This window comes from Crotalus tigris, unplaced genomic scaffold (assembly GCF_016545835.1).
Source record: "Crotalus tigris isolate CLP2741 ecotype Arizona unplaced genomic scaffold, ASM1654583v1 scf7180000024439.5362192, whole genome shotgun sequence".
Taxonomy (NCBI): Eukaryota; Metazoa; Chordata; class Lepidosauria; order Squamata; family Viperidae; genus Crotalus; species Crotalus tigris.
This window is the reverse complement of record NW_024100609.1, coordinates 4,992,031-5,018,876: the sequence shown is the minus strand read 5'-3', so window position 1 is coordinate 5,018,876 and position 26,846 is coordinate 4,992,031. Positions and strand designations below refer to the sequence as shown.

General features: G+C 38.9%; 1 long non-coding RNA gene across 1 annotated transcript in view; it reads left to right on the top strand.

Moving 5' to 3' along the window:
• LOC120302864 overlaps positions 1 to 26,846 on the top strand; it is a 43,282-nt gene that overhangs the window by 11,094 nt on the left and 5,342 nt on the right. The gene's annotated exons all lie outside the window — the stretch shown is intronic.

The following is a 26,846-nucleotide window of genomic DNA, read 5'->3' as shown; positions in this document are numbered from 1 at the left end:
TATCAGTGGGGATGGAAAGATTCCCTGTGTTGCGATTGTGGTGTTGATATGCAAACTATTAAACATATTGTACTAGATTTTCCTAGAAGATTTGCATGAAGTGATGCCAAAGGCAATCACCTGAATAGCTGAATTGGACATTCAGTTATGAGGCATTGCCATAACACCATAGAGGTGTATATAGGACTGTGTATATACTATATATTTACTTCTCTTCTGTCATGTTCTCATCATATGCTAAGTAATGGTAAATAATACTAAGCTGTTTTAACAGTATAAGGTATCTACTTGAAAAGTAAAACATTTCAGCTTTTTGAGTAATTCCCCAAATATTAACATGGAGTTATTCAATGTCATGATACAACAAGCTGTGCTTTTCTAATCAGAACTGATTCTGATTTAAATCAGCTGATGGTATGCCAAAATCTTGTGAAGCTAAATGCTAAGTACTTTCAACTTCAAAGCTGTAGTTTGAATCTGTGCACATTTGAGCTTTCCCTGCTATAAATCTTTACAGTCAGTGTATTAATGGTAATTAAGCATTTCCTCAAAATGGTGACTATAACTGGATCTCTGACATCAGCTTTACATGATTCCATGAGCCAATAAACTTCCCGACCAGGTTTTCCTTCTTGCCTTACTTGAAAAACCAGTTGGGGGCTTTCACAGTTTGGAGGAGATAATGTACAAGTGGGATGTTTTTAGATGGTATCCAAGTTTGTAAGGCAGTATAATACCATTCAAGAGATGCTGAAAACCTGTGTATTTACAGGATCCTTTACTACACAGTTCATTGCTACTGAAATGCGTGTTTAAAATCCTTCATACTATTATAGGGGTAGAAAAGTCATAATTATATTTTGGTTTTCAGAGGTCCTCTTCAGTGAATATTTCCAGATAAACTACTCATACTGTTGTCCAATAATATGGACAGATAATGCAATTGATATGCAGAACATCTAAAGATTTATTAGTGATTGAGATTGGCACTATGTTGTTGTTTTTTTACCATTTTAGACCTAACATTGCTTTATTTTTACTTTATTGGCATCGGGCTGATTCTGACAGCATGTACAGTAAATTCTGTAATAATAATTGCTCTCCTGACACGAATATTTCTGAGCTTCATCCAGTTCAGTGAAGAAATTGGGGGAAAAAATATTAGTTAGTTGCTTGATCAAAACCATTCCAAACCACTGTCTTTGTGGAACTTCAACTAAGCAATCAATTACTGTCCTTGCCACCACCTGTCTATCAGTCACACCTTAATGAAGCTAAGGTTATGTGGATCATAGAGGACCTTCCCCCACTCCAAAAACAAAGTTCCTGGTGTTTTAGTTTCTTCACCTTTCACAATCCATGCATTTGTAAACCTACCTTGACTTTTATTTCCCAGGAAGTGTGGGATGATGAATGATCATATCAATCTAACAATATGATTAAATTTATAATTGCTTTATATTATGACTGTTAGGATTTTAACATCCCAGGAATGATGGAAAGTATCTGAAATTAATATATAAAAGACGCTTGTAACTGCACATGAACCAAAATTCTGTAGCAATTAACTATGCAGTTTTTGCATTTAGTGCCTAACAAGGCAAAGTCTAATTCTTCCTTTCCCTCCTATAAACATATAAACACTTTCCTAGGTCCCAAAGAGGTTCTAACTGTAAGGACATAGGAAAGTACAGATGCAAACTCCATCTGGGTTTAAGAAGTCAGTCCTAATATAGAAGAGAAGGGTTCTAGTAGCTGATCACAGACAGGATTAAGGTTGTGCATTTTCCAAAAATAATTCAGAAGAAGTGCTTTGGAAAACACGTAAGTCAAGCATAATGCCTCTTTAATGAAGCCATATTTTTTTTTATTTCAGACTTATGCACTAGTCTAAAAACAGATATACAGTAACAGCTGTAGGACTCCATTACTTGAAATGGTGTCTGATTTTTTTTTTCTTAAGTTCTTGCAGAAGCCTGAAAAAAATGCAGTTACTGTAAAGCAGGGGTGTCAAACTGCTGGTTGGCGGACTGGATGTGTCATTGGGAAACCACGCCCAACCCATTGCCAGCAATGGCAAAAAAGCTCTGATATGTTGCGTGACATCACGAGTTTGACATGTCTGCTGTAAAGAAATACTACAGTTCCATACATTCTGAAACAACAGACCCCTAATAAATATATTTCTTTCAACACTGCATTAGCTCCCATTGCTCAACTTTATATCCCGGGCTTCACCCTGATTACTGGAAAATGAGATGGGTAGCATATAAATTTAATGTTGGTCTACTCAGAAACACTAGTGATTTCTGGGTAGACTATTAAATTAATTTCAAGAATCATTTACTGTAGCCTGATGATTCTGCACATTTCACCCCTCTAGTTTTTGTTTGACCTGTTGTCACTATTGCTTTCCCAAATCTGGAAAATATTCAGCGGAGTCATGATCAGGAGCTGAAGCTACAGGAAACCCAGTAAAAGATAATTCTTCCCTATTTTTTCTGTTGGGCCTTAGTTCTGGCCTCTATCAAGCTCTAAGCATTCCTCTGGTTTTCCCTCCTCCTCTGAGAATGAATCCTTCAGGAAGCATGGCAATGACATTATAGTATGTCTTATTTGCAAAAAAAATGTGTCTCATCCTAAAATTTTCTTATCACTGCTATTTGTAGAAGTAGGGTTGTTCCCCTCTACATTATCATTATGTGTGCTGAAAAAAATTACTAGTGAAAATATTCTAGATATTAATCACACAACTTTCATGCTTTCAGAGCCCTACCTATCTTTTATCTCTTTTATGGGTGGAGAAATTGTTTCTTTTTTGCCAGCAGCAATAGAGAAACAATCATCATCTTAAGCAGCTTGGTGAGGACTGAATGATTAAAGTCTGTTCCTCCCAATCAGTTCCAATCATCTTCAACAAGTTCGCTTTTTGGGGGGATTTCTGAAGTAGAAATAGCAAGCTGAAGATGGTTCTGTTAAAGCAGAGCTGATGACCTCAGCAGAATGAAGAACCAGACAAGGTGAGAACTTGAGATCACCCACAAGTGCTCTATGTAGGACAGCAGTTTCCAGTGGGTTTAGCGATCTGGGAGACAAGGGAAAGGTCAAACCACAGTTGGCACCTTTAAAAGAACACTGGGTTTGCATATTTCCTTTTTCTAATTGCTTTCAGAAGTTGCTTGTGTTGAAAGAAAAATCTTCATCAGGGTCCAGTCCAAGCTTTAGAAAGAAGGTTGTAGTTTATTGAAGAGGAGAGCCAGACAGAAAGATGGCCCTGGGAAAGCTGACCACATGTAGTAGGGAGTGGTGGGTTTTTATACCTTCTTGAGCTTTTGTTTGGAGTTGTTCCTGTAGCATGAACTTTGACCTGAGTCTGAGTGTGCCTTTTTGGTATTCTGATGGTGATGAGTTAATCCTATTATGTCCCAAAGGTCATATCCTACTTCCCTGGGGGTGTGGCTGATGGCTATGTCCTGTGTTGGATTTTTTTGATGTGAGGGATTGTTGATTCTAGGGATCTTTGTCTTTCTAATCCAAGCTTCCTGGCTCCAATCTTTCTGACAAGATTATCACATCTGCATTTCTGCAGACCTGGTTTCTGTTTGGGGCAGAGAGACTTTGGGGGTGGTATTGGTTTCTGCTTTTAAGATCCTTTGGGGAAATATAATATTCTGCCTTTTAATATTCCCAAAAATATTTCTTTCTCGGGAGGGAGTGACTTTCCACACTTGCTAACTGCTTTTCAAGTATTAGGAGCTTGGGAAAACACTAGATGAAAATATTTCAGTCCTTAGTGAAAGAAATTTTAAATACAAGTTTAAGAATTTTAAAAATATTTTTAATAAACAGCAAAAAGGTGATTAGAGCTTTGATTTTGAAAAGTTGCAAATGGATTAAAGGTCCAGATGATTTCTCCTCCTCCTTTGAAATAAGATTTTGGAATTAATTATAAGAATCCTTCCTGTGGGAATTTTTTTAAAAATTGTTTTGAATTCTTTAAAAAAAACATGATAGGATGGGACTTTGAATAGACACTTAGGAGAACTAGAAGGAATTAAAAATTGTTAAAGAAGTTAAATGGTCATAGAAGACTACTTAAATTTGATTTCCTAATACAGATTGGAGCAAAATGTTTTAACATTGGACATATTGAAGGATATTTTTGAACAATGGACAGAGAAGTCAATTTTAAGAGTGTCTGCCTCTATAGATAAATTGTGTTTAAAAAATGCCATAGAAGAGGAGCAGGTTATACCGGACAAGATTGAGATTGATCTGAAAATGCATTTTAAAATGACAAGATACAAGACCGATATGGAAAAATATGATATACTGGACATGCAAAAGATATCTTAATAATAAAAAGGACATACAAATAGAAAATCAAGAAAGTCAGCTGGATTTTCTACATTGGATTTACAAAAGAGGCTTGTTAAAGACTGAATTTTTGCTGATCAGGACTGAAATGACAAGGATTTTTAAGGATTTGTTTATAGATGGGAAGAAGAAATTATTTGTAACCATCCATGACTTCACTGTGGAACTCTCCAATCCTACTCCATACAAACCACTATGCCATTCTGTAGTGCTGAAGGAGCTGACATGAGGCAGGAGTTGTATTTTATATGAATCAAGTCTGATCCATATATCCTCTGTTTAATGGAATTTGGAGAAAGTCTATTGTGGATTATATTATGTGTCTACCAGGGAACTACATCAATTCCTGTCTATAAAGATCTTGTATCAGGAACAACTGCAGGCAATTTAATACAAGTCTATTCAGAAATAAAGTTTTCAGATAAATATGTGTAAGATTGCTGACACAATAGATAACAGGTGGACAATTTTGCAAGCAGTTTAAAGGTGAGCAGTTTTTTTCACAAGGATGCTTCCATCATTTAGAGCTATTTGTCCTAATCCATCCAAAAATAATACAAAAAGAGCAAAGTCATCTATGATTTGAACTCTGTAATCTTTTCCTTATTCTGCTTGCTACCAAATTGCCCAGAGGGTGGGTGGATAACTGATACAGTAAGAGAGTCAAGTTTTGCATTGCCAATCTATAACTGACAGTTGTAGTCATTTGCATATAGAAGATGCAGAGTGCGTTTTGTCAAAAACAGAAGCTGAGTAAATTCACAATTGCACTTCTGTTACAAAAGCTTTCTCTATTAGTATATGTCCTAAGGAGGAATCAGATACTATTTTTCTTTTCTTTTTTCAAAAAAAAAAAGAAAGAAAGAAAGAAAGAAAGAAAAATGGAGGGGGGGGGCTTGTTTAAATTCCACAGGCATGAATTTTCTAGTATCTTAATGATATTAAGGCAGTTTTTCTAGAGGAACTGAATATTATTATGACAAGTTTCAGTGTGGCATGGAAAGAAACATGGTAATCAAAAACGTGCAAATATATCACAATATTCTTACGGAGAGAGAAGTATTTCAAATCAGTGTCTGCAGGGAACAGAAAAACTTTAGCTTCATCACCTTTTAACTAATCACAGTACTGTTGGCAGAAATGACACATCTAATTTTTTTTTTAAAAAGGCACTGCACACAATCTATGTTGCTTTATAGTTTGAGGACACTTGATTATTTGTAGCTGCAATAATATTGTATTACTTCACCACAAACAATACAAGGAATAGCAAGTGCTGGATTTATTCTTTCTTTCTTCTCTCCTGCCCTGCAAAGTTTACTCTGCCCCATCATAATCCCCCAGGGGGTGATTTTGGGATTTTTCAATCAAACAGCCTCCACTTAGTTAGATTTCAGTTCTCCTAGCATAGCATACCTATAGAGCAGTGGTAGGCAATTAAATTTCCTGTTGGCCGAACCAATAGAACCAACATACTATTGTGAAGGTGCATAGGCAAACATGCACATACATAAACTGAAATAAATACAGCAGTTACCTTCAAAATAAAAGCAATGCAGTTGTGTTGTGTGCATGGCATACACTTATTTACATTTTATTTCCAATTTCCAATTAAACTCACGTGAGCTGGACAGGACAGGCAAAAGGCTGGATGTAGTCTACGGGCTGTAAAATGCCCAGGTCTGCTGTAGAGAATAGAAAAGGGGGTCAACCTATTCTCCAAAGCACCTGAAGGCAGAACAAGAAGCAACGGATGGAAACTAATCAATGAGAGAAACACTAGAACAATTAATCAGTGGAACAACCTGCCTCCAGAAGTTGTGAATGCTCCAACACTGGAGATTTTTAAGAAGAGACTGGACAACCATTTGTCTGAAATAGTATAGGGTTTTCTGCTTGAGCAGGGGGTTGAATAGAAGACCTCCAATGTCCCTTCCAACTCTGTTATTCTGTTATCTTGAAAGCCACCAAACTGAAAAAAATTGGAACCCTCTAGAGGAGGAAGAGAAAGGAAAAAGGGAAGAAGGATTTTGCCAATGTGCCTGGTGTCTCTTAGAGCCAGTAAGGTGTAGAGTTGACCTGTACAATGTGCAGCCAGCTGGTATATTTAAGGGGAAAAAATGCAATACTTTTGCTGTTGCCCGAAGTGCTCTGACTCTAACTGCTTGTGTCAGTTCCATCACTGTTGCTGTTTCATTAGCCACTAAACAGCTGATCGGTGTGCCAGGTATTCCTTTGAGGCCCAAGATTATTTTTAATTTGGTACATATTTTCCCCTTTGTGTGTCATGCAGGCCTGCTGTAGAGGCACAGAACCCAGCTGGGTGAACATAAGAACATAAGCAATGCCCTGTTGGATTGGACCTCTGGCCTACCTAGCCCAGTAGTCCATTCTCAAAGTGGCCAACCAACTGCACAAGGAAACCCACTAGAGTGCCAGCAGATGGCCTTCAGAGGCAGCTACACTGTCATTAAGATCCACACAGCTATGAAACCAGTCAGTCATTTCTTCTGGCCCAATATATGTGGTTAGTTGGTAAAACCCTATATGTTAGGAGAGGATAATCTAAAACTGTAAAGATATGTCCCCCCCCCCCAAGTCTTGTTTGTTGCATCCCCCCAAGAATTCAGGCCAACAATAAAGATTGAAGCAATGTGTGGCAAAATCCCATTTTAAGCTTAGTAGCAATGATTGCAAGCCCTAAAATAGGCATTTAAAAAACCTCAGTGAACCTCTCAAACTCCAAGAAAATACTTCAAGCCCTGCTCTGCCTGTGTGCATAACACAATTTTACCCTCTTCGCATTATTATTCTATGACTCTCTCCTACTCACAAAAGCTATTAAGTGTATTCTCTGGCTATAAAATGGTTGCCCATTCCTACTATTGAATGTATTGAGAGGAAGAACCTGGACTCTTTTCAAAGTCACTTACACACATGCTCATCTCATCTCAACCATATTGTCCTGTTTTGAGAGAAGAGCAGAACACTATTAAGTTTGTGAATAAGCTCTGGCTTATTAGAATGCTTAATCTTCTGTTTCACTTATATTCTTTGACTTTGCTTTTTAATATGTCGATTTAAGAAGTTAACATTTTTAGACTCTGAATATTCTGCAGAGTTATACTGTGGGGACAAGTGGAGGCCAGATTTTCTGCACTTTGTTGTCATTTCAGGTAGACTGAGATTTAAAAATAAAAATCTCCTTCTTAAACAATTAATCCTCCTCCAGTTGTCTTCCTAGGGCCAATCAGAACTGAAGTGCTTAGAAAGGTTGGAAAAAAAATCTACAAAAGCATTTCTAGTTCTCAGTTTCTCCTTTTACAGAAAATAACAAAGTACTTAAATATGATATGTGCTGAAATCGAAAAACCAAATCAAAATGGCTACATTTGTTATGATTTTTTTAAAGAATATTATGTATCTATTTGCTTTTGTTTTGTTTTGTTTTTGTTTGTTAGCCTTAAATGGAAGGGTTTCTAAACCAGAATGGGATGCTCCCTCACAGTGAATGTCAAAGACGCAGACCTGAGACGGCCATCTTTTTTAAACTTAATATGATTGGTGTTAAGAATTTATCTGCATCATTTTGCTCCATTTACATTTGATATAGCTCAATGCAAAACAGGGAAGAAAGGATTTTAAATTGCATTATTAACAATAGGCTAAGTCTTGGCAAAGCTGATTAAATCAGTCACTTGCCCGATAAAATCATAATAGGGCCCATCTGTATCCATCTGACAAGAAACATGTCATTGGTAATGTTTTGTGTTGCCTTTAATGAGTCTGATTGTCATCTTCCAGAGGGGAAAGCAGAAAAAGCACCTGCAGGTCTGCAAGAGAAGAATCACTTATTGATCGAGTTGTCAGGCCTGTCAGGCACTTAGTAATGGCAATGCTGCTACATAAAATCAATGTGACAGCACATTCACAGCAGTTCCTAGGACTCACCATGAGATGGTCTGTTTGGGAGATCCAGTTACATGCAAGATAATATTTCCTCCCTGTATCTCTGGAAAAACAACCCCAATCTCTCAGGATTGCATGCAAAGAGAAAGTAAATAAAAAATATAAATACAGGTAGTTCTCGACTTACAACAATTCATTTAATGACCATTTGAAGTTACAACAGCACTGAAAAAGTGATTTATGACTATTTTTCACACTTAGGACTGTTGCAAAATCCCAGGATCATAGGATCAAAGATCCTATGATCTTGGCAACTGATTCATATTTGTGATGCTTGGAGTGTCCTGGGGTCATATGATCATCTTTTGCGACTTTCTGACAAGCAAAGTCAGTGAGGAAGCCAGATTCATCTTACAACCATGTTACTAACTCAACAACTTCAGTGATTCACTTAACAGATGTGGCAAGAAAGGCTGAAAAATGGGAAAAACTCATTTAACAACTGTCTCGCTTAGTAACAGAGGTTTTGGGCTCAATTGTGATTGTAAGTGGAGGACTACTTGTATCTAGCAGGTTATGGAAATAATAAATAGATTAACTGTGTATCAGGATGTGGGAAGGTATTACATCCCATCTGTCTTATACGTCATGCATTTAGAACTTAGGAATCAACTTTTTATGTGGTTCTTTAAATTCTTGGTCCTTCAACCTTCAGTTACAAAGAAAACTCACTCCTGACCAAAAGCATCTCTTCTCATCCAAGAATCCATGAACTGAGGAAGCTTCTTGGATGAGAAGCAAAATGTTTTCAAGGAACAAACCAAGAAAGTCTTCATGAAGTATAAGCTTTGAGATGGATGGTTGTGTAAGATATAATGTGGTTCCTCACATGGAGAAGTCACCATAAGTATCAATGGGCTGTCTATTCATCCTTGTCAAAATGGATTACCTATACTGCTGCCTTATACTGCTCCACATCCGTCTCCGCATGGCCTCCTCTGCCATTTGAAGAGAGAGAGAGACAGAGAGACACTTTCGCTTCCCTTCTCTCTCTCTCTCTCTCTCTCTCTCTCTCTCTCTCTCTCTCTCTCTCAAGTGGACCTACCTACTGCAGGGCTCCTGATTGGCCCTGCACCTGGGTGCCCCACCCCCTGGGAAAAGCACGGCCAGGGCCTCCTGGCCTTGGAGCGCCCGGGGAAGCCCCGGGATCCCTGCTGGGAGCGGCCCATTGGAGGCTCCACTTAGTGGGCCAGCCCTCCCGCAAGCTGCAGCCCAAGGGAGACCAGCCCCTGCGATCCCCAGCCAGCCCGACCATTGGCCCCGCTGGCCAGGAAGGCGCACCAGAGTCCAGGCTGCCGGGAAGGAAGAAGGAGATGCAGCAATGATAGGAGGAGAGCTCCTCCTGGGTCCAGTGCTGGCGGCGGCTTCCTTGCCCTACTCCTCCTCCTCCCCTTCTTCCTCCTGCTGCCCCCCAGGTGGCTCGGGCAGACGCCGGGACAAGAGGGGTGCCTGGGGGGAGCAGCCGGGCTGGCAGAGGGGCTGGCAGGGGCCATGTGGCACCAGCCCCCACCATGGCTCCATCGATGGATGGAGGGCAAGGCCAGGCAGCGCAGAGTCCCAGTGGGGGTGGTGGCCAGGCCGGGGGAGCGGGGACCCCCGACGATGCAGCCATGCTGCCGCCGCCACCATCAGAGCCGCTGCCTCCCGTCCTGCTCCCCCTCCCCGCCCATATGGCTGAGGATGTGGCGGAGGCTGGGCCGGGGGCAGTGGGGACCCCCGACAATGCAGCCGTGCCGCCACCGCTGCCACTGGAGCTGCTGCCTCTTGTCCTGCTCCCCCTCCCTGCCCGTTCAGCTGAGGACACAGTGGAGGCTGAGCCAGGGGCGGCGGGGACCCCCGATGATGCAGCCTGCCGCTGCCGCCGCCACCAGAGCCACTGCCTTCCATCCTGCTCCCCCTCCCTGCCCATTCGGCTGAGGACGAGGCGGACACTGGGCCAGGGGCGGCGGGGACCCCCAACAATGCTGCCATAAGAGAGAGAGAGAAAAGAGAGAGAAAGAGAAAGAGGGAGGAAACAGAAAGAGAGAGAGAGAAAGAGAGAGGAAAGAAAGAGAAAGAGAGGAAAGAGAGGAAAGAGAGAAAGAGAGAGAAAGAGAGAGAGAAAGAGAGAGGAAAAAGAGAAAAAGGGGGAGAGGAAAGAGGGAAAGAGAGAGGAAAGAGGGAGAGAGAACAGAGAGAGGAAAGAGAGAGAAAGAAGAGAGAGAGGAAAGAGTAAGAGAAAGAGAGGAAAGAGAGAAAGAGGAAAGAGAGAGAGAGGAAAGAGAGAGAAACAGGAAAAGAGAGAGGAAAGAGAGCAAGAGAAAGAGGGAGGAAAGAGAGAAAGAGAAAGAGGAAAGAGAGAGAGAAGAGAGAGAGAGAGGAAAGAGAGAGAGAAAGAGAGAAAGAGGGAGAGGAATGGCGCTTCTTCAACCAGGCTGGGCGGAGCCGGCAGAGCAGCCTTCCTGCCCCCCCTCCCCAGCCAGCTGGATGTGGGTTGGTGGTCACCACAACATGAGGAACTGTATTAAAGGGTCGCGGCATTAGGAAGGTTGAGAACCACTGCTCTAAGTGCTTTACACAACTGAAAATGAAATGAAGAAATTGCTGCTTGTTACAGAATGGAGCACATGTGAAATATCATAAAATAAATTTCCAATAGACAGAGGTTGCTTTAGAACAGGTTTCTCAACCTCTGCAATTTTAAGATGGTTCCCTAGCCAGCAGGCTTGGAATTTTGGGAGTTGAAGTCCACCCATCTTAAAGTTGCAGAGGTTGAGAAACACTGGTTTAGAATATCCGACAGGTTCTGCAATCACAAACAGAAAATTTGGCAACTTTGCAGGTGATATCAGTGTGTTTCTCCACTAAAAGGAAAGAGACCTAACAAGCTTCTCAGCACCTAGGAAGGTGTAACATATTGATGAAATAATTACCATGTGAAAGTTCGTATAGCAATATAGAAGGACAAGTATAATGGTTCAGAATGTTGCTAAACCACAAGAGAAACACGATTTAGTAACTTACTGAATATGCCCTATAGTAGATCAGATGGAAGAATGTTAGTTTGGATTTTAAAAATCAGAGCCAAGCTCTTGAAATACCGAACTGGCTGAATGCATAAAAGATTGTCTCCACTTTTAATAATTGGAAGGAGCCCTAGAAGGATCAATTTGAAATTTTATGTCTATTAGAACATGACATATCAAATGGGCCTATTTTGGCCCAAAGGCTGAACAGCATTATACTAACATTTGACTGTATTATATCCCCTGTCTTCATTGATATCATTAGTTGGACTTCATATATTCTGCATGGCTGCTGTCTATAAAGGCTTTGTATAGCAAAAATTCAGCACAACGTTTTGCAGAGACACATAGCCTCAAGCAAGAAGGGGTTGATGCACTCATGCTGTGCATGCACAGAGTCTCTTCTGGCTACTATATATAGTACACTCAGAGCAAGCAAGTGAATGTTCTTACAATGAAAGGCTCACAGTTGCTCTGCAAAGCCCTAGCTCTGAACAAAAGCAGGCATTCAAGCAGAAGATTTAAACCTTCACTCATCTCCAAAACTCAGATGGCTGAAGTGAATAAAAGAGAAACATGCACAGAAAGCCTAGGACTCAGTAATCCTCTACCTTATTTTACTTTGTACAGTTTTTCATGGGCATAGATGTGAAACTAGATTCGTGTCTTCTTGCTCAAAAACAAATTCCCTCTAACAAAACCCATGAACAATTTAAATCAGGAGTGTCCAATGCATGGCCCACAGGCCACACGCAGCCCTGGACAACTAGTAATGCAGCCCCACAAGACTGTAAACCTTTAACCTTATTATGCAATTTATATGCATTAATTATATCATATATTTTATATGTGGCCCAAGGAATAACATAACCCAAATGTTTTTCTAAAAGCATATATCTTGCACCACACAGTAATACATATCTATTACGCACTGTTGAAATGCCTCCACAAATTTTATCTGCAGCAACCAATATGGGCAGTGATATCACTCAAAATGTCACCATCATGTACTAGAGCAGAGGTCTTCAAACTTGGCCCTTTTATGACTTGTTGGCTGAGGAATTCTGGGAATTGAAGTCCACAAGTCATAAAAGTACCAAGTTTGAAGACGCCTGTACTAGAGTTCCAATATCTCCTGGTATTTGCATGTGCGGTACATTTTGCTGTACCTTTCTTTGACAATGGATATCTATGGTCTACCATAGTGCTTCTCATCCTGGCAACTTGATCTAGCTAAGAAATCCTGGGAATTAAAGTCCACATATCTTAAATTTGCTATTTTTGAGAAACTGATCTACATTAACCACCACAAGTGGTTTATTCCAGGCTGCAATGGATACTATGCATACAGAGGGCAGAGACCCCAAAGACCCAAACTCTGGTAGTTCAGCCTTGCTTGCAACTAGTATTCTAAAGTAGTTCAGAATCAAATCTTACAATCTATATGAAGTAAAGAGCATCAATCGCAGATTTATTTAATGGTGACACAAAGTGATCTGATAAAATAAGCTTCAGTTAAGCAGCAATATCAACAATGAATTGAGTTTAGTGCTGTCCACTCACAGGTGGAAGAGTTCATATGAAGCAGCACATAATACAGGTAGTCATAGACTTAAAACAGTTCGCTTAGTGACCGTTAAAAGTTACAATGGTTGAAAAATGTGACTAATGACCATTTTTCACAGTTACAACTTTTGCAGCATCCCCTTGATCATGTGATCAAAATTAAAACGTTTGGCAACTGGTTCATATTTATGATTGTTGCTGTGTCCCGAAGTCATGTGATCACCTATTGCAATCTTCTGACATGCAAAGTCAATGGGGAAGCCAAGTTCATTTAATAACCGGGTTGCTAACTTATCAACTGCAATGATTCACTTAACAAATATGGCAAGAAAAGTCGTAAAATAGGGCAAATTAAAAATTTGGGCTCAATTCTGGCTGTAAATTGAGGACGGTCTGTATATATATTTATTTACAATATTTTTCTTGTTTCTCTTCTTTAAAAGCACTAAAAAGAATTATTTTTTTAAATAAAATACATTAAATATATTAAAATCCTATGCAATTTATGCAGTAAAATATCAACCAAGCAGAAGGAGGGATAACTAAATCAAGCCAACAAGAGCTAAGGGACTTCTTCCCCCACATGCTCAATTTTCAACGTGCCTGGAAACTGAGCTGGAGTAAAGTTAGGAAAGCTGTGTACAAAATCAACAAATATTGTTTTAAAAAAACAATGTATTTGATTTACTTGTGTTTAAATTAAGTATGTCGTGAGGGAAAATGTATTGTTCCCCAGGGAAAAAGTATAAAGTTACATTACATACAGAAAGGTGTCTACTAAAAAGGATTAGTCCAAAATCACATCCTGATCTTTCATTTGTAGTACTTAACTAAAACAACAACAACATGGAAAGCTAGAACAGAAAAGGATGAATATAGGGCACTGATAGGAATCTGCACTTTCATTGCACATACTTAGACTATTAAAATTAATTATGCCTCCATTCTATTTAACTGTATAGTTGCTTGATGACAACTATACAGTTGTCTGGGTGATTGGCAGGCATAAACAGTTCCTCTCCTGATCCTTTTTGAAAATAAGCCTAGCTAAGTGGAGGATTTTAGCAAAGCTAAGCCGAGTCAGACTTTATTAATACCACCATGAAATATCCAGACTGTAGCTAGACTGGGAAGTAAATATACACACACATATACACACAGACCATTCTATTTTCAAGAAAACTACATGGGTATTTCCACGAATTCAGCAGCAACAGGTTTCAATTCTACAGAGATTATTTTACATTTATTCTTAGCAATGATTGACATGTGCTCTTTGCCAAGCAACAATTCACACAAAATTCTGGGTTTTTTAATGTGTTTTTGGAGTGTGGATATGCAGTTTTAAAGAAAATAAAGAAAATGTGTGATAATACATGCATCCAATCATGTTTGAAAGTTCATGCTGGTATCACCTGCCCAGATTATGAGAAGTTCTAGCACTGTGTGAACAGTAACATTCATGTGTTTTCAAGTTTGGGATTCAACAATACTACTATTGGCAGCTATTCCCTTGCATCAGCATAAGAACAATGTGATCTTCCGAATGGAAACAAACAAACAAAGCAAAAAAACCAAGATGAGAACCACTGAAAAGTATTGACATCTCTAAAAAACACAAACGCCTCAAATCCATCTCCAGAAACACCCAAAAAATCCACTCTTATTCTTTTTTTAAATATATTTTATTGATTTTTTTTAGAATAACAATCTTTAGTGCTTAGTAAATGTGTCTGGGTTCATATATTTAACAACAGTCAATAATAGGTACTTTCTATGCTTTCATAATCAACATGCTAACTAGAAATACCTTTTCTTGGTCTTCTCTTCTTCCAATAGTATTCTCTTTTTACCAACATTGAGCAAATACAGTTCTTAGTACTATTAGTACGTACAAAGTTGAATATAAATATTTTTCTAATATTTAACAATAACATCAGTATGTAATGTCTCTTCTGATCATCTTATTTTACAGTTGCATTTGCAAAAAATCATCTTATGTAAATCACTATAAGTCCTGTTTTCATAACTCTTATTTAAGCTTAATCTCCCCTCAGTATTCAAAACATTTCTTGTCAATTATAGTTTTCTCAAAATTGATGACATTTAAATATCCAAAGTATGTCATACATTTAAATCATCCCAATCATTTTATGATATGATTTCCCATATCATAAAAAATACTATACTACTTATAAATCACATCTCTCTTACTATAAAACCCCTTCATATCTAAAATTTGACTATTCTTTTAACTATATTCAGACAAATGTTTGATCATATAATACTTCATCTGTATGTCAAATTATCTCTCTTGAGTCTGACTCTCGCAGCTGACCATTCTTCTGTTGGGTTGGAGGGCTTAACCCGGATCAAATGGATCAATCATCATCTTTCCATGATCAACGTCTTTCCTTCCTTCTTCATCACCTCTCCAGGGCGACCTTAGACCCATTTAGGATCCCCAGGCAGGGAGAAACCAGCCATGGGCTGTGTCGCTATGATGCAAAACCGGAAGTCAAAATCCACTCTCATTCATTGTGCTGCCCATTAGCTATGAGATGATGATAATGATGTCACAAGACATCAGAAGTTGGAGTTCTGCTTCTCTACAAAGTTTATCACTTGCTTTGTTTTATTAAATGATCCATTCTTAGATTAATTGATTAAAATATAACATAAATGAAAACTGGAGTTGACTGACTTTACATCATTATAGTTGATGTAAAAAAAAATGAATCTCTTACTTCTTAAGAACTGATCCTCATAGACAATCTTTCCTGGTTCACCATCTGACAGCCAAGTAGTAGAATGGCTGTGTTATTCTCCATGCTAGTCAGCAGAAAAGAAAACCCACTGATGGGAGTTGATTTCTCAAAGCCATGTATGACTGCATGACTCCCCTTATTGATTTTCTTCACCCTAATCACTGTCATCGTATCCTATTATCTCCTGATCTATGAACTCACTTTCAACTTTAGCATAAAAGCTTCTATGATTTAGCACCACATTAGTTTTTGGCACAACTTCATGAGATCATTCACTTAAAATGCAAGTAGACAAGAACTAGACTGAACCACTACTGAAAAAATATCTGTCTGTCTGTCTGTCTGTCTTTCTGTCTGTCTGTCTGTCTAGCCATCCATCCATCCATCCATCCATCCATCCATCCATCCATCCATCCATCCAACCAACCAACTTTGTAACTTCTAATTCCTATTGTCTAAACAATACTATAAGCCTTTATTTGTCCTAAACTATTTTAAGTTTTCCTGTATGACTAAGTGCTATAGCATAACTATTATGGTTCAATGATAGATTTTGACTGATTTCATAAACTTGACCTCTCCACCAATAGTGAAAGTCATGTTGAAAAAGTCCATATGGAAAGTCATGTTCCAAAATTGCCATCTTAATTTAGAAAAATTGGGAAGGGGGGGAAGGGGTTTCTAAATACCAAGAAACCATGAATACCATAATTCACACCCTACAACATTTTGACATATGATCTTTATTTCCTAACTAAGGAGCTATTGAATTTCCAGAGTAGCATTATTACAATTTTCCCTTATCTTGAATGTATTAGAAATATCTCTTTTAACCACTAGTAAATTGCCATATGTTAAATTCCCACTTATTATATTTGGCAAAACATCTATAATTTTTTAACCTTAGCTCAAGGACTTTTTTTAAAAAAAAAGTCATCTAGCATATTAGCTTAATGTTACGGCTACATAATGGTTACCTCATAATTTGCCCTTAGGCTTGTGCTGAGATTGAGAAATATATTTGGGACTTGCATGTCCTTGTAGCCCAACCTACTGCTGAAGAGTGGAATAATTAATATGCAGACTTTTACTGGAAATATGGAATAGGATGACTCTTATAAGTCAATTTTTCCCCTGAGTTTGCATACTGGTTTCCAACATTCTTTGCCAACTATAGGTGAAAATGGGATGTCATGTCAGAGGAACTAATTGTGAAAGCACAATCCTTACAGTATACAAATGTAGGTTATTCCCACCTTTAGCTAAATGCATAGAGCAGTGATGGCAAACCTTTTAGAGACCGAGTGCCCAAAAACTGGCCCTGGCCCTGCTCCACCCCCTGCCCTGCCCCCACTCTGCCCTATCCTGCTGGCCCGCAGGGCCACTCAACACCTCCCGGGCCCGCCGCAGATCGCCCAGGCAGCCCAGCAGCACCATGGTGGCCACGCCCTCTGCCCACCTCCCGCAGCATCAACTCTACGCGTTGGGGCATGAGGGCAGAGTCTTGTCTACCCTGACTGGCTGCCATGTCCTTAGTTGCGCTGCTCTGTGTCAGCCACATTCAGGGGCGACTCTCCTCCAGAGAGGCTGCTGGTGAGGAGGGGATTGCGGGCAATGCTGGGGCAATGGCACGTGTGCCCACAGAGAGGGCTCCGAGTGCTGCCTATGGCACCTGTGCCATAGGTTCGCCGCCACTGGCATAGAGAATGGAGAAAAGTGGTATTCTCCATTCTGCTGTCCTACATTCAGTGATATTTTAGTTCTGGCATCTTTTAAGTGCAGCATTACAAAATTTGATAGTGATCCAACCAACCTTCTCCAGCATGCATTCAGCTGTATTTGTTTTATTTCTCGTCATATTACCAAATTAGTTTTTAAACTGTTTAAGTCCCACCAATGTATCCTATCTGATTGGGCTGTATCTGTATCTCTGATATATGGAGCAATCTCAAGGTTTTTTTCAATATGTGGATTTTTTTAATGTGGGCTACTGTTGAATTGTACTGTGCTGGAAGCTTCTATTCATTTTGAACATTTTAGCACTGCTCATAGCTGGTTCAAGTTTTGCTGCTTAGTAGAACATAATAAATTAGAAAGAGGAATGGCTGCACTCTTGATTTCTTTTCAATATGAGTCCATAAATCACACACAGTAGGTGTTTTCCCCATATTCAGAATCCCTTGCTTTCAATTTTATCAATTTTACAGCTCTTCAAGGTACATTTTCAGCTCTCAGAATATTTATTTACAGGAGTTCTTTTAAGATCTAACTCCTCAATATATTTTTTAAAAAATCTATAGCTAGACAAATTGATCATTACTTTGTCACAACACATTATGAAATAACTGCATCGGAAAAACAAGTGCTTCTTCAGGAGTCAAGGCACAGAGGCAGAAATTAGAATAAAAATAAGAACAAACAGGTTGGAGGGAAAGGGAGGGGGAGGGGGAGGAAAAATCTCATGTCCCAACGGTGCTTTTTCAAAAGGCAACTGGACTGTTTTTTCCCTTGAGGAAGAAAAATAAGACATTTTGCTTCTCTTCCAAGAAGTTTCATCAGTTTTGGGAGGATGGTGGGGTGGTGGAAGGATAGATACTGACAGGATAGGGAGGGGGAAGTTGGAAGGATCATATATCTTTGCAGTCATCTGGTCATTAGTACTCTCCCTGAGAGCTCTTGAGGCCACTTGGATCCTTCCATTACCCCCACGATTCTCCCAGAGCCGATGAAGCTTCTTTGATAAGAAGCGAAACATCATTTTCTTCTTCCTCAAGAGGAAAAAATAGTCCAATTGTCATTTGAAAAAGCACCTTTGGAATAACTATGACGTGGATAACTAAGAATCTCCACAGACATGCTACTCTAGATTTTTAAAAGTACAGTGTGATGCAATCAAAACAATTTTTCTTTCAAACCCCCCCCCAATTAATGGCTTAGGGAAGGGGAAATATTTAGTATGACAACAATGCAGAATGTAGAGCAGGACACTCACAGGAGGTTGAAAGGTTCCATAGAAACTTCATGTGCATGATTATACCCAATTATTTCCTTTGAAGACCATTAAGTGAATCGCAGTCATTCTTTCAAGTTGGATCTGTATCTACTTAGAAGTAGGTCTTGTGGGTCCAACTGGCAGCATTTAGCTGACCCTGACTGATTTTAAAACCCTAAGCAGAATGGATCTGGATAAAACTTGAATTGAGGGCTAATAATCCCAGGGTGTAAGCTAAGGTGGGAGAGTGAAAAAAAAAAAAAGCATCCTGGAAAAAAGGCCATGCCAAATTATTTTCATATTGTTGCCAAGAAAACTCCTTGGATATGTCCATGCAATCACCAAATGTCAAGCTCACTCAAAGGAGACTAATCTCCTTACCATTATCTATTTTGTGGGGTTATAAGGTTGGATTGCCAGTTTTGTGCAACCTCATATTCATTTAGCTGTAGCTGTTTTCCCTTTGCTAAACCTATCACTCTAACATTTTTAGGCACAGCCCACTTCCACTCAGACATAAAGCTTGTGGGCCTCTTTCCAAAGAAATATGCTCAGGATTTTGACATTGCCAGACTAAATTGAGTCCTAAGTAAATCAAAAGAAAACGCCTCGTGTAGGTTTTCTCAAAGAGGTTTTCACCAGTGTGTTTCTAAAGTAACCAATTGTGGCATGATCTCAAGAACGTTGAAGCAGCTTCCATTATTGTTCATTTGCTGTTGTATGCCACCTGCCTGATGAGAGAATGTGGGGGATTTATGATCTCCTGTTTCACAGAACACTCAGTCACAAGTGCATTTTCCCTCCCCTCCTGCCTTGCTTTCAATCCAGATGGGTGAAACATTCCAAACTCAAACAAAAACAGAGCTTTTTAATTCTGGATTTTTGAAGAAAACAAATATTCCTGGGAGGCAGCAACCAGTTTGAACAATATGTAAGATATAAACTTTTTGTTCGTTTATGTGAGATTAAATTTATCCAAAATAATTTAATAACTTAATTCACTTTAAAAATAGAGTTACAAATTAACAGAGTTAATAGATTTACAGATGGGGAATTTTTAGAACAGAAGCACAGAAGCAGTGCCCTGCTGGATCAGGCCCCTGGCCCATCTCATTCAGCAGCCTATTCTCATATTGTTCAGCCAACTGCACAAGGAACCCCACTGGTCTCCCAGCAGATGGTCTTCAGAGTCAGTTATACTCCCATCAAGGGTAATAGACATGGATCCCCATGACTATTATGAATTGGTCCAACGCTTTTTTGAAACAAGCCAAATTAGTATTGTACAAGGCATCTCATAGTAATGAATTCTGAAGCTTAATTCTATGTTGTGTAAAAAAAAAAAATCTTTTTGTTGTTTTTTTTCTGAACATGAGTTTGATTGTGTGACCTCTGGTTGTAGATTTTTTTTCCCAGAAACTTCCTGGTCAAATCCCTGGAGTTTTCTTGGTAAGGTCTTTCAGTAGTTTTTCCATTGCCTCCTTCCTAGGGCTAAGAGGAAGAAACTGGCTCAAAGTCACCCTGCTGGTTTTGTGCCTCAGGCAGGATTAGAACTCATCGTCTCTTAATTCCTACCTGAATGCCTTAACCATTACACCAATACAGTGGAAAACAGCTTTTTCTTGTCCACTTGATACACATGAAAATATCAATCCTGTCCCTTCTCACTCACCCCCTTTCTAGGCTAAAAAGCCCCAAGTATCTCAACCTTTATAAGGATGCTGTTCCAGCCCGCTGATCATCTTAGCTGTCCTCTTTTTTGTTTTACTTTCTTTTAGTTAAACTATATTTTTCTAGATGTATGGTGACTACAACCGTATACAATATTCCAGGTGCACCACTGATTTCGTAAGGGCATTATGATATTGACATCTGTATTTTCAATGCCATTTTTATTATTTCTAACATGCTGTAGCATTTTTTCCCAGTAGATGCACACTGTATCAACACCGTTGAACTGTTTCTTATTATTCTAATATCTCTTTCCTCATCAGGAACTGCTAGCTCTGATCCCCTTAGTCTGCATTAGTAGTTGGGATTTTTGGCATCTCTTTACCATTGCTCACATTGAATGGCATCTCTTATGTTGATGCTCCCTTCCTAATATGTTCTTCGCTGTCTATTGTTTTTAACCAATCTGATCAGCTAAGTTAAATATTCTGCTAGTAATGCCTGATTCCAGATCATTTATAAATATGTTAAAAAGCATCTGCCCAAGGAAGGAATCCTGGGGAATCCCAATAGTCAAACCCCTCCATTGTGAAAAATGTCCATTTGCTCCTGTTTGTTTTCTAGTCTTTAGCCAGTTGCTTACCCACAAGAGGACCTGCCCTTTTACTCCATGGCTGTTAAGTTTACTGAGAATTTTTTTTATAAGGAACTTTATCAAAGTCTTTTTGAAAAATCTAAATAATGATGTCTACTAGCTCATCCTTACCCACCTGTTTAGTAAAGCCCACAAAAATCCCTAGCTGATTAAACAAGAATTTGCCTTGGTGAAGCCATATTAACCATCCCAGTGGGGTGGGATGTTTCTCAAGTAACCTAGACCCATGCCATGATGGTGATCACTAGCACCTTTGTTGGTAATGACAATACATCCTTTTTAGGATGCTTCTTTGATTTCTGTCTTCATTTTCATCTCTTTGGGCACTTTGGTTAGGGGGACAATAATACATCTCCATTATGACTTTGCCTTTATGACCTGATATTTCTACCCAGAGTGATTCTTTTCAATGATCTGTTCATTGGAGAATGTTGAACTAATTTGATTCCATGGTATCTTAGACAGAGAAGTCAACACCTTCTCCATTAAACCCTTCCATGTTTTTCCTATAGAATCTGCAACCAGGAATAACCATGGTTATTTTCTTCACTTAAACAGATGCTTTGCTACCTTTTTAATTTTAAAGTGGCAAGCAATTTGATCCCATTTTGGTTGAAGTGGAACCTACTCATCCTGTACAGATACAGCTTTTCCTCACTTTTTTGTATATAATTTTTACTCCAACGTTTAAACAAGAAGATAAAAACTAATACAAACTAATATAAAGAGGGAAAAAAAGAAAAAGACATCAAAGAAAAACAAAAACTGCAAGAAAAGAAAAAAGTTGAAGAAAAATGTAAAAGAAAAAATATAAAAAGTGGCTTTTGGTATTTTTCACTGCAGTTGTAAGTACACTTTAATCTCTGTTTGTAAAATTACATAACATTACTCTTCTTTCTATAATCTATCCTATCTAAACATTAAAACCATAAATCACAAGCTCATTTTTTTCTTTTTTATGCAAAAAGTCCAAAAGATGTTTCCACTCACCAATAAATATAGATGATGTCTTTTCTCTAATCAATTTTTTTGCATTTCATCAAAATATACCAAATATACCAACTATTCCTCCATAGTGGGTAATGTTGAATCTCACCATCTCTGTACAATAATCTCTGCGCATATACTCAACATACAGGGATTATAAACTGAAAACTTTTCTCAAAATATTCTCCAATGCCTAATAAATAGAAAGCCCTCCTCTCAACATCCATGCATTGAGACATTTCAACTCTGCCTGTCTAGGATCCTACATGTAGAACAGGTAACACTGCAGAGAAAGCTATCCTGGAAATCCTGGCTTTAAGCTTCTTTCTTGATGCCCATGTATACTATAAAGCACTATCTATCTAGCAGTCCATCTAGGTGGTGAGTGACATCCACAAATTTTGCACCAGGCATTTTGCAATGGTTTTTTCACCATGGGTCTGGAAATGCCACCTAAGAAAAGACAGCACACATTTCAAATCTTCATTTCATTCACCAGATTGCATACTCTATTCATTTATTTATTCATTCAACCATTTCTATGCTGCCCCAACAAAAAATTCTAGGCAGTTTCAGTTTATAAAAATCATAAGAACAATGAATGACATCATCATCTAAATACCGGGCCACAGCAGCTGCTTCCCATTAAGTACCATATCTTCTGTTTTCCAGAAAAGTATCATCTCCACAGCCTTCCTAAATGTTAACATAGTAGGAGCCATCCCATAGTAGGAGCCATTCAGAGGATGGGAACTACAAGTGAGAAATCCTGTTAGTTAAAATATGAAAAGTTTGATGGCTACTTTTTCTTGTTATTTCTTTTTCACTAAGGAAGACTAAAATTGGCTCTAAAATCACAGTTTCTGACCGAACTGTTAGTTTATATTCTTCAACAGATTCTTTTAAAAAGAATCCAAAATTTGACATATCACCCAATAAAGTAATCATCCCAACCTTGGGGTAAATGGGAACCCAGTCCTAATATTTCTGGAGCGTTTCAGTTTGGGGACATGATAAAACAATGAAAACGCTCATCTCCTTTGGCACAGCACATGAATCATGCTGAATACCAGCAACAGATGTGGTTTATTTTGAGAGCATTGGGCCTCTTTTATATATTCATTTTGGTGATGTAAATAGGGTTTGTGGACCGAATGCAATTAAGGATTGCCAGCTAAGAGACGACACCACCTGAATGAACCTTCTGCCAATCTTACTTTTTCTCTGGAGGTAAAGCAAATGAAAGCAACATCTTCCTCTGAAGCATTTTAAAAAAAAAAAAAACAGCAACTGGCAGAGTGCATCTTGTGTGATGAATATTTTCCAAGCAGCAAGATGTAATGTTAATATATCTCAGCTCCAACTGGTGCCAGATAAGGTTTTGTGAGGACCTCCATAATGCTAATAATATATTCTCATGCATCTTAAACAGCCCACCGATTATTCCAACAGCCAGGCCTCCTAGGTACTTGGTCTTGACAAATAAAATGAGACCAGATGTCCTGATAAGTGCATACATTTTAATAGCAAATAAATGAGTCCTCGGTAGTTCTGCTCCTGTTAGCAAGGGAGTTGGTTTCCAGCTGCTTGTTTTTCTGCAAACAGCTGAATAAATACATTCCCTGTATAATATGATTTTCAGCAAGAAAATGATTACTTGGTAGTTCAAGCTTCAAATATATTTCCCCTACGATTGTTTATCTGGAAGCAGATGGGATATAGCTCAATGACTTTCTAATAACTTTGCAAACTCATCCTTGTGCAGAACCAAGTCAGAAACAGACAATTTTAGAAGAAGGTCTCCCAGGTGGTAGGTTGGCCTTTCCAGACCTAAACCTTATGAGAGTAAGTTATCCATACCCCCACCACCATCATCTTTGAGTTTGTCCAAAGGTTAAAGATTTGCAAATCCACTTCTACTTTCTAGTCTGTCCATAAAAGCAGTTAAAATGAGAAGGACCAGGAAAAGATTGCCAGAATTCGGCATGTCTAGTTTAATAAAAAGAAGGATTAGGGGGTAACATGATAGCAGTGTTGAGATATTTGAGAGGCTGCCACAAAGAAGAGGGGGTCAACTTATTCTCCAAAGCACCTGAAGGCAGAACAAGAAACAATGGATGGAAACTAACTGAGAAACAACCTAGAACCAAGGAGAAATTTCCTCACAGTTAGAATAATTAATCGGTGGAATGGCTTGCCTTCAGAAGTTGTTAATGCTCCTTCACTGGAAGCTTTCAAAAAGAGACTGGACAACCACTTATCTGAAATGGTATAGGATCTCCTGTTTGAGCAGGGGGTTGGATTAGAAGACCTCCAAGGTCCCTTCCAACTCTATTTTTCTGTTAAGACTTCCCCGGGAGGGGGGGGGGCTGCATCTTTTCAATTCCCTCTCCAGAGTTGCATCTGGTTTGCTACCACTGGCTTTTTTAAAAAAAAATAAAAAAAAATCTCAGAGTAAGTTTTTATCCCATTCCTCACTTGTATTAATTACTATGTGGTACTTAAAGAATATTGGTTTCTGCTGATTTGCCATTCTAGTTTGAATAGAATGGTTGCATTTGATTTGTTGTAGTTGAAGGCCTGATGTAAATCTCTGCGTGAATGGATAAATCTTAATGAACAATGATCCTTCTCATATACTCATTCATACTCATCCAGCCAGGACTGTGAAGTGTATGGGGCAGCACTGATTTATCTCAGTGAGTTGCCTTACAGCCTCTTTGTCACTTGGGATAATTAATAGAGTCTTGGGATAACTAATAGAGTTTCCCAATATTGCAGACATTGGAGGAGGCAATTGGAGCAGGTTACGTGATGCAACAGGCTTGCTTTTCTTTACTCTGGAAAGCAAGGGAGCTCCAGTGCTTCCCTTGTTGATTATAGTTTTATGCTTTTTGAAATAGCACCCACTTCACTTGTATCAAACGTACCCAATACATTTAATAGTCATATAGTAGATTGTTTAAGAGTTGTAAACATACTATCTATTTTCAGCCCTTAGGACAATGGCGAAGGCAAGGTTTCATGTTTAGCTTTGAGACATGCCAACTTATTTTTAATTCCCTGGGGGTTTTTTGGTTTTTTTTTTAAAGGAATAGTTTTAAAAAGTAGAGTGGGGCAGGGAGCTTGGTGGATCACAAGACTACATCCTCAGCCATTGTGGCACTCAATTTTCCTTTATAGATAGTCCTTGACTTACAACCACAATTGAGCCCAAAATTTCCATTGCTAAGCGAGACAGTTGTTTAGTGAGTTTTGCCCCATTTTACGACCTTTCTTGACACAGTTGTTAAGTGAATCGCTGAAGTTGTTAAGTTAGTAACACATTTGTTAAGTGAATTTGACTTCCCCATTGCTTGTGAGAGGGTCACAAAAGATGATCACATGACCCCAGGACACTGTAACCATCATAAATATGAGTCAGTTGCCAAGCATCCAAATTTTGATCACATGACCATGGGGATGCTGCAACGGTCGTAAGTGTGAAAAACGGTCATAATCCACTTTTTTCAGTGCCGTTGTAATTTCAAATGGTTACTAAATACACTGTTGTAAGTCACTGACTTCCTGTATTGGGAATCCTAAATATGAAGTTATTCTTTAAGAGAGACTCCAGGATGAAAGCAAGAGGCCTACTTCTAAATTCAAGCAGAGATGAGATTCAAACCAGGAGTTCTTGTTTCATTGTTCTTCTCTTCTCCAATATGCTACACCTGACGTCTAATGCAATGGATGGGAATCAAGACTGAAGCCATAAAAATTAAAGTTTCAACGCCACCAGACATTGCAAATCAGTTGATATTACTCATCATGCCCTTTCTTATGAGGTTATGAAAATGAAATCAGAAGAGTCACATATACTGTCTTAAGGGTGGGGAGGAAAACAGGATAAAAATGCAAAGTGCCAGTGCTAATTGCAATCTCATTCTCAAGAAAATGTTTTTCTATCTTCATCCCACATCCCCTTTAGAATTTTCAAAATCTGCTTAAGGCTGCAGTTTTATCCGCTTTTGGTTTTCATGGTTTATCTACTTTTAATTTCTGCACTGTTTGCTCATAACTGCTTGTAAATTGTTGGCACGTTATTATGCTTTCCTGTTTGTTTTAATTGTAGTCTTAATATATTCAAGCTACTGCAAGAAGGGTGAAATGCCTGCCATGCAATTTAAAAATGTATAAAATAAGCAAAGAAAATCCTGAATAAGTGAGCATGTCAGCTCCACTAAGTTGTTCCTCAATCAGGACAAGACTGAACGAGATTAACCGCTTGTACCTATGGTGGTTCCCTATTTGCTTTTGGTTATCATCTATTTGGTTCTGAAAGATAGCAGCCTTCACCCTCGGCTGCTTCTAAGAAAACATTATTGAGGAGGTATGGTACTGTTGCTTCACCTTAGGAAGTCTATAAAACATTTTTTTTTATTATGGGCTGAATTTCCCATAGTTGGAATTTTTTTTAAAGGAGCGGTTTCCTGAGAACCAGTTTAGTGTAGTGATTAAGGCACCAGGCTAAAAAACAGGAGAAGGTGAATTTTAGTCCCAATTTTAGCATGAAGCCAACTGGGGGGGGGGGACTTTGAGCCAATCCTTTCCCCTCATCCCTAAAAAGGGGACAATGGCAAACCACTTCTGAAATCTTGCCATGAAAACTGCAGGGACTCATCCAGGCATCTCCAGGAGTCCATACTGACTCAAAGGAACAAAGAAAACACGGATACACAGACACACACAGACACACAGACACACAAACAAACAAACACACACACACAAGGTGGTCTGCCAGCCATTTGTATTTTGGAAACTCTTTGGTTGCCAATTCTTCGAATTCTGCCCTCCCCACCAAGCCAAGTTCCCTA